Source organism: Trachypithecus francoisi, unplaced genomic scaffold (assembly GCF_009764315.1).
Source record: "Trachypithecus francoisi isolate TF-2019V2 unplaced genomic scaffold, Tfra_2.0 Lachesis_group7, whole genome shotgun sequence".
Classification (NCBI taxonomy): domain Eukaryota; kingdom Metazoa; phylum Chordata; class Mammalia; order Primates; family Cercopithecidae; genus Trachypithecus; species Trachypithecus francoisi.
Window position 1 is genome coordinate 75,642,122 of NW_022681472.1, and position 12,411 is coordinate 75,654,532.

The following is a 12,411-nucleotide window of genomic DNA, read 5'->3' on the forward strand; positions in this document are numbered from 1 at the left end:
GAAGTTCTGATTAAAGGGGTGGAATGCTCCTTCTTTTAATCAGAAGGAAATATTAAATTTAGGGACATTCAGAAAATTTTTCCCACTCCAAGTGATATCTGAGCATGATTTCAAAAGAAAACGGAGTAATAATCATGGGGGAAGACAGGGAAGGGTATTCATTACAAAAGTCAGATTGTCGATGACATTGAAGCAAGAAGCAGCCAGGTGAGTTCTGGGTGTTCCAGATAACTTGTCCTGGCTGGCAGTAGACTCTAAGGGTTATGGGGCTAGAGGATGCAGGAAAGGCAGGTGGGGCCTGTGTGCCATTTCAGTGTAACCCATATCCTTCCAGGCCTCATCCCAAACAAGTGTAAAAACAGTTACATTATAATTAAAACCCACATTTCTTGGTCATGACACCATTTGCATTTCTGTGGTGCCTCAGATCTGTGCTCCAAGTGACATTGTCTAAGATTCCCCACAATGTCTCACAAGAGATGAACCTGTCCCGTTCTGCCTCTCCATCTTCTATGTCTGTGTGCACTCATCATGATAATGCTGCTTCCTTGCTCGCCTAACACCTTGGGACATCCCCAAAGCTATGCAGTACCAATTGACAACATGCTCCTAACTGTCCTCAGGCCACAGCATGTCTCTTGAAGAAATGGAAAGACTGCCTATTTTCCTAACCCAGTACCATCATTTCTCTAGTGGTCACCAAACTGGTTGTGCTGGAGGTTTAACAAAACTCTCATACAAATTCTTTAATTTTTATTTATAGCCCCCTTTTGCTCTGTGCTCAGGCTGAGGGCCTGGTGTTGGATTGGATTTCAGAAAGCTCATTGTCCCCTCCGTTGTCTTCTTTCCTGGACACACCTTCTCACATATATTTTTCCTTAAATATCCCTAACTCCCAAAGAGAATGAATTCATGTTATTTGAGTTATCAGTGTCTGGTGAGAGTTCAATCTAGATGAGTAGATTAGATTCTGCAGAGTACGTGTAGCTACAGTAGAGAAGAAAGTAGTGAATGACATCTTGGTGTTATGGACTGGATTGTGTCTTCTGCAAATGCGTATAATGAAGCCTTAATGCTCAGCACCTCAGCATCTGACTATATTTGGAGCGAGGGTCTTTAAAGTGTAAGTAAGTTAAAATGATGCCATTAGGGTGATCTGTAACCCAATATGACTGATGTCCTTAAAGGAAGAGGAAGAGACGCCAAGGATGTGCAAGCACAGAGAGAAGGCTATGTGAGGACACTGCAAGAAGGCAGCCACCTGCAAGCCAAAGAGAGAACCTTTAGGAGAAACTAAACCGAATTTTGGACACCTTGCTCTTGGACTTCCAGCCTCCAGAATTGTGAGACAGTAAATTTCTATGCTTGAAGCCACCCAGTCTGCGGTATTTTGTTATGGTAGGCCTCGCAGATAATGTGGAGAACACCGATGATAAAGAAATGGATGTTGAGGGGGACAGAGGGTGGGGTGAGGGCAGAGCCTCCTTCACCCTGACTCATATTTCTACACTGAGGGACTTGCAGCACTTCCGTTGGAGTAACAAGCCTGACCTCTCATTACCCTGTCAATTAGAAGGCAGAGGAATTGCTTATCAGGTTGGCACCTTTGAAAGGAGGAACTGTCCTTTCAAAGCTGGGAAGGCTCAATCCTTTCTTCCCCATCCCATTTGGCATCCGCCTCCCTACAAAGAGCTCTTTGAGAAGCAATTAAAAATTTTCTGCCCCCATAAGGAGGCCTATGAGGTTTCACCACTGCCTGCAACTCAGTATAACACGTCTACTCTTGAGTTTCAGTTTTAGGAAATTCATTATCGTTGCACAACTAAACCACATCTCCAGTATAGCTTTCATCAATAAATATAGCTTACATTTTTATTTCCACTAGCCTGACTTTCCTGTCTGTCTTCCAGTTGCAAGAAAAGAAAATATTATTTATTGGGCCCCCACAAACCCAGAACAAGAAAAAACACAGTTTTCAAAGGATACTTAGAGTTTGCATCCATAAAAATAGGAAGCAAGTCAGGAGAGCACGTATTAAAGTCACTAAGAGTGATAGCCTCGGCAGTGGTCAACAGCACTTCATCTTGGCAAAGAGGTCAAGGAAGATAAAGACTGAAAAAGTGCTCCCTGAACTTAGCAACTAAGAAAGTATTGGTTACCTTGGCAACAGCCACTTCAGGGTTTTGTGGGTAGGGTGGGAAATGCCACAATGCAATGTGTTGAAGAGGGAATAGAGATGGGAGACTTTGATTGCTCTTAAAAGAATCTTGAAGGGGGAAAGAGGAGTAACTGGACAATAGATAGAGGGAACTTGAATTTGAAGGATTAATTGTTGTTTATTTTCGTGTAAAAGACCCAAGCTTGCTTACCTATGGAGAGAAGAGAGTGAGGTGAGAGACAAGTTGGAGATACAACGTAGAGAATACCATCAATGGATGGGGATTCCAGAAGAAGTAAGATGGATCCTATGGCAAATTGCATTATTGTGCAAAATTATTCACTCTTTCTTCCCTGTAAGAGGATTGTATATCTCCATCCCATTGACTTTGGGCTTGGCCATTTGACATGATTTACTCAGAAGAATATGAGTGAACTTGACATACATCATCGGTTCTCTTATTCTTCCCTCTTACCACGAAGAAGATGTGTTCCACCTGGGGTCTGCTTGCTCTGCCTGCATCCTGGAATGAGAAGACTTGTGCAGTAGAGCTATAATCTAGAGCAAGTCATAGCTGGCCCACCAATGACACACACACAACTGAGAAGTACAACTTTAAAATTATAGGTCACTACAATTTGGGGGTTTGACATTATAGCAAAGATAATTAATACAGATCCCAAACGGAAGAGCTTGCTTTCAGAAAGGGGGAATCAGAAACGGAGGAAAGGTTAAAAGCAAACAAAAAACAAACAAAAAGGGGGGAAACATTTCTTATATGGAAGAGGGATTGAAGGAGGGAAGGATAGTAATGAGTGCAGATCATTTTTTAGTGGGTGAAGACAAAAATTGAGTCCTGTCAATCTGAGGACATGTTGAAGGCATGAGAGCCTCACTCACACTCTCTCTTATATTTTCATTTATTTTTCTCTACGTGGAAGCTGATTTTGCAGGGGCTTTTGGCCTAGCAGTCATTTGCAGACTCTTTCCATATTAAAATTGGAAGGAGATTTACCAGTTTTGCCATCAAAGTTCCTCATGCAGAAGTGAAAAGAAAAGAGGCCCACAAACTTTTTGCTTGTTAAAGATGTTTGAAATGTCTGAGATTGGATCTTGCTAGTCTGACACATGCACCGCTGAAGGTTCAGACCATAACAACAAGGTCTGTTTCTTTTATATTGAGATAGTTGCCACATTGATAGACCAAATTAGGTGGGCATCCTGAGAAAATGATGGAGATAGCTTAAATTTGGTATGCCTTAGGAAAGGTGGGTCAATATACATCTTGTTGAATTCACTCATTCAATTATTCATTTATACAATCTGTATTTGTTGAGCCAAGTACTACACTAGCTATTGGAGATAGGGTAAAAAAACAAAGAAGCCATTGTCTAAATCTGTGGTTTTTTATAGTTCTTCTTTCAACTCCGTTGGTTAAAACATCCATTTATGCTTTTTTTCTCCTTGTATTTTCTATTCTTACCTCTTTTACCATATCTTGCTTCCGGTATCTGGTAGAAGCCAGAGCCTTTGTAAAAGCAACCTCAAGTCAATAACTCTTTTTGTCTTTTGTGAAATCCTATGGATATTTAAAAAGATCATGTCCCAGAGGGAGAGATGAAACAATGACGTCTTTGAAGGCAAAGAAATGGAGAGAAATTCTTTTGAATGGAAAAGAGGAGAAAGATTTATGTGTTTCCAGACTAGTATAGATGTGTATACTATAAACTGCTATATGGCTCCCTGAAGAGGATACAGGACTCAGAAGTTAAGACTATAATGAGTGCCTGGGGAGGTGGGGCGTGTATCATGAAGGTACCCAGCCTTAGAAAGTGTTTCCTGACACTTGAGTGGCACAGAAGTTAACAACCATGAGAGGCTGGAGGACTAATGTGGCTTGGACTCTGAGATATCAATGGTCATCACAAAAAGTAAAGATTAGAAGGCCATATCTTTTCTTTTTTTAAAAGACATCATTTAGGTATATTATATCCTGATGGAAACCTGGGAGACAGGAGACCCACATAATGTCTGAGATTGAATATTCTGTCAGCCTGGTAGAATGGGGTAGAGTATCAGAATTAAATCGAATTTTAAAAAGACAAGGGAAGTGATATTTCTTAGAGTTTTTAGTTTATGCATTCCACATGACGTGAATCTTCTTCCTCAGCATCCCACTCTTCTGACCAGAAATCACGTTACGTTTTGGATTCTCAATAACTCTCCAAAGCTCCTAACCACCGTGAATTTTGGGCATAAACTTTTCTGTCTTCTTGTAGGGAGCATAACAGTGTTATCTGTGGCATCCCCAGATCAATGGGAACTGATGCCCATTTCATTAGGAATGATTCACACTTCTCAAAGGCAAAGTGCTCAAAGCAATAAAGTCTTCTTGGCCTAACACCTTATGTCTCTGTGGGTACAATTTAGAATTGGCTAGGAAGGCCAAGAGGCTGAAATTGGATATGATTCCCCCACCCAAGGCCAGAAGGGGAAGACGATCAAGATCTAGAGTAGCATCAAACATCAAGGCTAGCAAAGCTAAATATTGACTTCTGTCCAAGGGGCAGAAGATCCCAAGCAAGGCAGGCAATCAAAGGTCAGAAGCTGAGAGCCAACTGTACTGAAATGGAAGAGGCTGAGAAATAAGTTATAGAAGGACCCGGAATACTGCTTCTAAAGAAGCTCCCAGTGTTTGATAGAGGGGGGCTCTTTTCCATTTTTCTTATTGACTACACTTCTTATTTACTTTATTTTATAAAGGTTTAATAAAAATTCACGAGCAAAAAATACTACTTAAACAAAATCCAGCCGGACGCAGTGGGTCACGCCTGTAATCCCAGCACTTTGGGAGGCCGAGGTGGGCAGATCACAAGCTCAGGAGATCGAGACCATCCTGGCTAACACGGTGAAACCCTGTGTCTACTAAAAATACAAAAAACAAACAAACAGAAAAGAAAATCCTTTTATTTGACATCCCCCAGCCTGCCAAAACTGAGAAAAGATGACTATTATTACCTTTCAGTAGCAGATCATGCCGTATCCGTCCAAGAACACCACTGTTGAGAGAAAAATCATTTGATAACAACTGCCTTCACTGTATTACAGAATCCTCCATAGCTCTTCTGTTTCCTTCTGTTGTTTCTTGATGGGTGTGGTATTGAACTATGTGACAGGAACCATATTAGGCACAGAAGGTGCAGAAATGAGAAACCCATAGTCTAGAGTGCTGCCCAATAAAAATACATAAATGTATAATGCAACCCCCAAGTGGGAGTCACATGAAACAGGTGAAATTAATTGTAAGGATATATATTTATTTGTATATTTTTAATTTAAATCAATGTATGAAAACCATTATTTTTATTTGTACATTTAAAAAAATGACTGAAATACTAAAGTGTAAATATATGTAGGTGTGTGCCTTTGGAACCCTAATTCCCACCACCTCCCTCAGTACACTTAACTCTCCAATCCTACTGAAAGTACACAGTTCCCTCAAACTGCCATTATATTTCACATCTCTGCTGGGACTCCCCTTGTCCTTCTTGTCTGTAGAGAGAACTCCTACTTGTCTTTCAATCTTGGTGCAAACATCTCCTCTGGACGTTTTCTCGGGGCTTCCCAAGTGGAGTTGATGACTCCTTTCTTCCTGCCATCAAGGCACTTGGAAGAGTGTTCTGTCATTGCACTTGTTACACTGCTTCATAACTGCAGATTCACATCCGCCTCTCCTCAGACCTGGGACTATTGAGAGCAGAGGGCATGTCACAGTCACCTCTTCCTTACTCCAAATCTTAAATTACAGACATACGTGAAGTCCCCTAAAATACTTCTAACTACCTTCTTTGAGGGAAGAGAGTTTATTTGCCCAGTTATTGTAAATTCCTTATTTAGACATAGTGGATAAACTATGGATAATAGGATTGTATAAAAATTCATAAACCAGCCTGTTTTATTTTCAAAATTAAGAAGTAAGACTGCTTTAGAAGCCAGATTCTCAACATTATATATCATCAGACTTTCAAAGATTTCAATTAGACTCATTCTATGTATGAACCAGATAGATTAGCCTGGGATAGAATCTGGTTGAGAATAATAATATACGTGCTTTTCAGTGCTCCCTTAGCTTTTCTGACTCTGGGGTGTCATTTTACTGAATGAGTATTTCAGTTTATTCAAGGGTACCTTGGTCCACAAAAGAAGTAACCCAGAATCCCCAGATGTTTGCAACTAGTGAATTGCACATATATTGGGCCATCTATTATGGAACAAAGGCTTCAAAACTGATTTTTTAAAAAGAGGCATTTGAATTAAATTTACTTCTATAACTCACTTTCCAAACAAGTGTCATGAACATTTTATTTTTAGATTTAAAGCTTAAAGAGCTGTAGTATACTTGGTGCTCTATGATAGATGTTTTATAGATCTCTCTGTTTTCTCAGACGACAGGGCTATTAATGTTGATTTTCAAATAGTTTTGATTCTGTAAGAAAAATTTATAAAAAATAATTTTAGTTCCTGGGAAAAAAATTAAGTCATTTCAAATGTCCTATCAAACATCTGATATCCAAAAAAAATACAGCATGGATAAAAATATAACTTAGGAAAAATGCCAAAGAATATTTGGATAATATTACAGAGAACATAATATTTTCTCTTTGCATGTTATGGAAAAGAATCTGAGAGAAATCTTTTCATTACTGTTCAGATTGCTAAATACTTATGTTCTTTAAGTCTGGCTTTTGATATTGTTTTTGAATTTGTGTTTTTATTAGATTGTTTTTCTTAGATTCATTTTAATGGCAATGACAGCAATTACTTTTGCACCAACCTAATATAAGACAGGTTTTATTTAAATTCTAAAAATACAAACAACTGTTTCCCATCTATAAAAATAGAATAGAAATGGCATAAAGCAATATTCATAGGACAGGTGTTGAGAATGGACTACTTCAATAAGGTCTACACTGCTGAGAAATACGGAAATATTTCTCATATATTTAGAAACAATGACATGGAAACAAAGAGAATAATGGGTTTTCCCTTGTGACACCCACATAAGCAACATTCTATTTTCAGGTGGTACACAGCATTGCCAAAATGCCCTCCTCCATTGCGGTGAATTTTCACTGCTATTGTAACAGTAGAAGTGTATATTTCTTGCCTATGAAGTTTTAACTTGTGAATTAATAAATAGGATACCTAGGTATGTTGTTTCTAGTCATTAAATGTAAAGGTGAAGTTGTTCTTTCATGGCAGGTGGGCCAATTAGCATCTTTTGTTATCATTATAACAACAATAAAAAAAAACCCGGTTTTGCTGATGAATAAAGATTTCATCTCAAAAAGCACTTTGAAAACATGGACTAATTAATATGACTCAGAATGCTCAAAAAAAAATATGTTCTCTGCTCTTAGACCTCTAGTTTAACAGAAGTACATTGGGAAACAAAGAAGGATCAATAGGAAAATTATATTTCCCCTCTGCCAGTTGTTATCCAGTTGCAATACAGCTTTTTAATGACTGTTTGTGTCAGAAAGAAGACAATCTATATTTTACTATAGAAAACACAATTTAAAAAAAAATAGTTACACTTTTATATCTGGAAATACTGTCAAATAGACAACCTGAAACTCTCCTAACAAAAACACCCCATAGTGCTTGTTATATCTTTTGAAAGCATAACTTAGATTATCAGTAAGTAAGGGAAGACACTGGATGCCCAGAGAGCTATAAAAGAGAATGTCAATATCGTCAAATTGTGCAAGTCCTAGAGTGAGTGGCTTCTTGCCTTAGTAACCTAGAGTGCTAGGCATACAGACTGGCTCAGGAGAAAATGGGCTCACATGAAACAAAAGATTGTAGCTGAGACCGTTGTGTAAAGACTGAACCCTTCAATAAAAACCTTAAAACTTCAGAAGTGTTTCTAGTTTCAGGAAGGCTAGATCCAGTTGTGCAAATAATGCCATCAGGAAATTGCCTAGTTCTCTCTCTCACCTCTGTCTTCCTCAGTTTAGGATTTACTCTCAGGAAACCACTTCTAATTGATGGTTAACATGGTCACCAGAATTTCCAGGTTTACCTCACTCTCACAGATAGAGATCACAATCACTGAGAACATAAACTCATTTTTCCTGAGAGATTCAGCAAACGTTGACATTCTCTGATCTGCTGACATCAAGTATTGATCCCTCAACTGATCCTTTGACCCAAGGATGGAGTTCTCTGCCTGTGTATCCTCCCTCATCCAAGGGGATGAAGTTCTTCCAAACCATATGAACCAAGAGTTAAGGGAATAAGGGAAGGCATGGTTCTCAAAAAAAAAAAAAAGAAAGAAAGAAAGACTGGGAGGCAAACAACAACAGATACTATTTCTTACAAACAGCTGCCACTTTAGTAAAAATGATGTAGAGATCACCAGATGATTTTTTTTCACCTGCTTTATTCTTAATCAGTGAAACCAGATCTAGCAATGTTTATGATATAAAGTAATAGAAGATGACTCCTCTTTTGTCTCTATCTCTTGTCCAGTAGCAGGAGTGAAACTGAGATGTTAATCTAACTTGGATTTACCTTTATACATAGTCCTAGTTTGCTGTTTTTCCCTCCCATCATTTCTGATTATGCCTCATTCTTAATAAACATTCATTGAACTAATAACTAACTGCACTTCTAGCACTCCCCATACTCCTCTTACTTAGGATCCTACTGGAAGAGGAAAAAGTGCTGGACCTGTGTGGGGTCCAGGATGGAGGTGGCTTTCCCTTCAGCCCTGTATCCAGTCTTTAAGAAAAAGGAGAAAAAATAGGAATGGAAAGAATGAGAAAAATTGAGGGGAGACTGAGAAAGAATTCTGCTGTTGTTTACATAACTCATGAGCCACTTTAACTGAGAACCATATGGAATTAGGTAAAATTCAAAGGACAGTGAGACTAAAACATCATATATTGAGATTACATCAGTGAAGTATTTGATAAACTGTAAGTTACTACATAAACGTGAGAAATTCAACTACATTTTGTCCCAAGTTCTTGTCTTTTTTGTTTCTTTGCAGATGTAACTGAGCAAACTGTGTTCCACAGAACATTCTCTGAAGTAGATTCTGAGAAAATGTTTCCACAATCATATCCATTTGGTAAATCCAACATATCTGTAGTCGTCTTGTCTATCCATTCTCATTCACATATTAAAGGTCATATATATATAAATTCTTAAATTTTATTTAGTTGGGTATTGACCATTGGACCTTCCAACCCCCTCTCTCTCCTGTCTCACCACCCCTCAACCTTTTTTTCCCTTTCTTTCTTTCTTTCTTTCTTTCTTTCTTCTTTCTTTCTTTTTTTCAGGGTCTTATTCTGTCTCCCAGGCTGGAGTGCAGTGGCCTGATGATGGCTCATTGCAGCCTTGACCTTCCCAGGCTCGAGGGATCTTCCCACCTCAGCCTCCCTAGTGGCTGGGACTACACGCATGCACCACCATGCCTGGGTAACTTTTTTTTTTTTTTGTAGAGATGGGGTTTGGCCATATTGCTCAGCCTGGTTTCCAACTCCTGGGCTCAAGCAATTGCCCACCTTGGACTCCCAAAGTGCTAGGATTACAGGTCTCATTTTTTTCCTAGTAACCCTTGTTAATATCTGGCAGGACTAGCATGTCTTTCTGCATACCCTAAGAAAGACTAATTTTTTTCTCCTCTAGGAGGAACTACATGTGGAAATCCGTAACTGACTTACAAATAAATTTTTGTAGGTTTCCCATGCTACTGCTTCTCCTTCTTCTTCTCCTATCTCTCTACATCTCCCACTTCCCCACCCACTGACTTTTGCTGATATTAATCATAAAGATGCTGATTGTTTTCAGACACAGTCTCATTCAGCCTTTACATTGAGGCAACTGGGTATGTTTCTTCACTTCCTGAACGAAGAATATGGGGGTCAGAAGCTTGCTTGCAGCCATGTGATTAACGACATCAGTTAAGAGTTGGCATTGTTGCTGACAACAACAACAAAAAACAGTAGTTGGATTGTAAGGGAGCTGAAAAAAATGGTGGCTTGCTGGAGCCAAGGGGGTGAAACTGCTCTCGCTTCCCTTTTTCAGGCTCCAGGGCGTCATTCTCATATATGGAACTCTGCTCAGCTTTTCATTTACCCCAAACATTGTTTCCTTAAATCATTGTTCTCAAGGTTACTTGGAGACAAATAATACTTAAGTGATTATGACAGTCACAGTTATGGTACAAATTATTGTACCATACTATTGAACAGCATACACATTTATTCATAATAGCCAGCAAAATACCTGTAGTAGCTAAGATGTAGGATAAGATCAGGTTTTGGGTAAGATGAAATGGACCTAAAATTTCAAGTTTGACACAGGTCAAGTTTGGGGTTACTGCTTTTGGATTATTGGAAAAGAAGTAGTACCACAAATTTGCCAGAACCTAATGTCTACCTGGCTTAAATTCAAACAGTTGGTAGTTATTGACTACTGGGGAAAAGTGGAAAATGGAGGAATGGAAAAAGAGAGGAAGGAAAAGTAGGTGGTAGGTACAAGTTCCGCTCAGCTACAGAGTCTATCTTCTTCCTGTAACACCTCACCGAACTTGCTAGCCTTTATCATGCAAGTCACTGAACCTCTTGAACCTTATTAATAGTTTTTTTATCTGTAAAATGGGAGTGATGGTATCTTTTCCAGCTACTTTGCAAGGCTGTTTTAAGGCTAAACACAAAAAGATAGAACATATACAGGGTTCACTATGAGTGAGAAGCAATACAGATATCTTTATACATTTCACAACACAGTAATGAACATGTATAAATCCAACTTGGGACTATGTGGCATGATAAATATGACACACATGCTGCATATGTGAGGGTCAAGTGAGGATGTGAGCCTGACTGAGGCTCTCTGCAGTTTGGCAGATGGACTACACAAAGCAAAGAAAAAGAATTGAAAAATAGAAATTTAAAAAATCGCATAATTGAATTATTCTGATGAATTAAATCAAAGTCCCTCTCAGAATTGGGAAAGAGCATTGTTAACATTGGTTCTGAACAGTTATTTGGAACCGAGTTCAACTATTGCTCTGTGGCCTTGGCCCTTTGTTTCTGTCTTTGTTTGCTTTTTGCTCCTTTCAGTTGTTGTGTTCCTAACTCGATGACCTTGTTTCAGGCTCCGGGAGAATGCCAGTGGCCAGAAAACCACATCTGAGGGGTTGATTTGTCTCCCCTAACCCCTCTCTGCTACCTAAGACATAATGGAACTAACATTGCAAGGTGGCCCCAGGTTAGGATTTAGATTATTACTTGGGAACAAGAGTATGGCTACTAATTTGTCAGGCAAGTACAGAACGAAATGTCCTACTCAAAAGTCAAAGGTGCCTGCGAGGTTGATTTCAGGTTTTGCATATAGGACCACTGATAACACCTTAAAAAAAGAAAAAAAAGGAGAAAACCCCAGAAAGTTTTTGACCCTCATATTCTTCTTGGATGTTTAATGTTCTAAAGAAGTTACTGAATTAGAAATGTTTACTGTTAGTGTTTCAGGCTTTTGTTTTCATTTTTTGCTTTTGATAGGAAAAAAAAAAATACAAGTGTCTAGGCCTGAAAAGAAGGTCAATTCCTGAAATTATTTGTAGGAGCCTCAGGTAAACTTTATTTATTTGAGTTTATCATGCTAAAATGTCCTGGCCCTAGACAAAACAATCTTTTTGATAGTGGAGACCACACGTCTTGATGAAGCTGTCAAATTTGTAGACTGATTGACCTGGAGATATGATTTCCATTATTTCTTTTGATGGTTCTGGAATGCATATCAAGAGATAAGGCATTTGGCCTTGGGAGATAATTTCTATTGCTGGGGGGAGGGGATATACATCATTGTAAGTGCATGAAATTTTATGAACCAGTTGGGTTAGTTTACTCTAAGAGTTTCAGTGCCATTTATTTCCTCCTGCTCGGTGGCAGTCAGTCTGTTTTGTAGAAGCCATATATGCATGACTTTCACATCAGAGCCTTCAGAGTCAACAGTGAACAGACATGACTTGATTCTCAGATCCTCCATCTCCTAGCATTAGGAATTTGGGCAAACACTTTCCCTTGGTACATCTCAGTTACTGCTGGTTTAAAGAAAATAATACTGCCTACCTGGGAGGATTTAGGAAGGGGGAAATGATCCTAGTGTGCCCCCCAAATTTATATGTTGAAGCCCTAAATCCCAGTGTGATAGTATTTGGATGTATTGTCCTTGAGAGG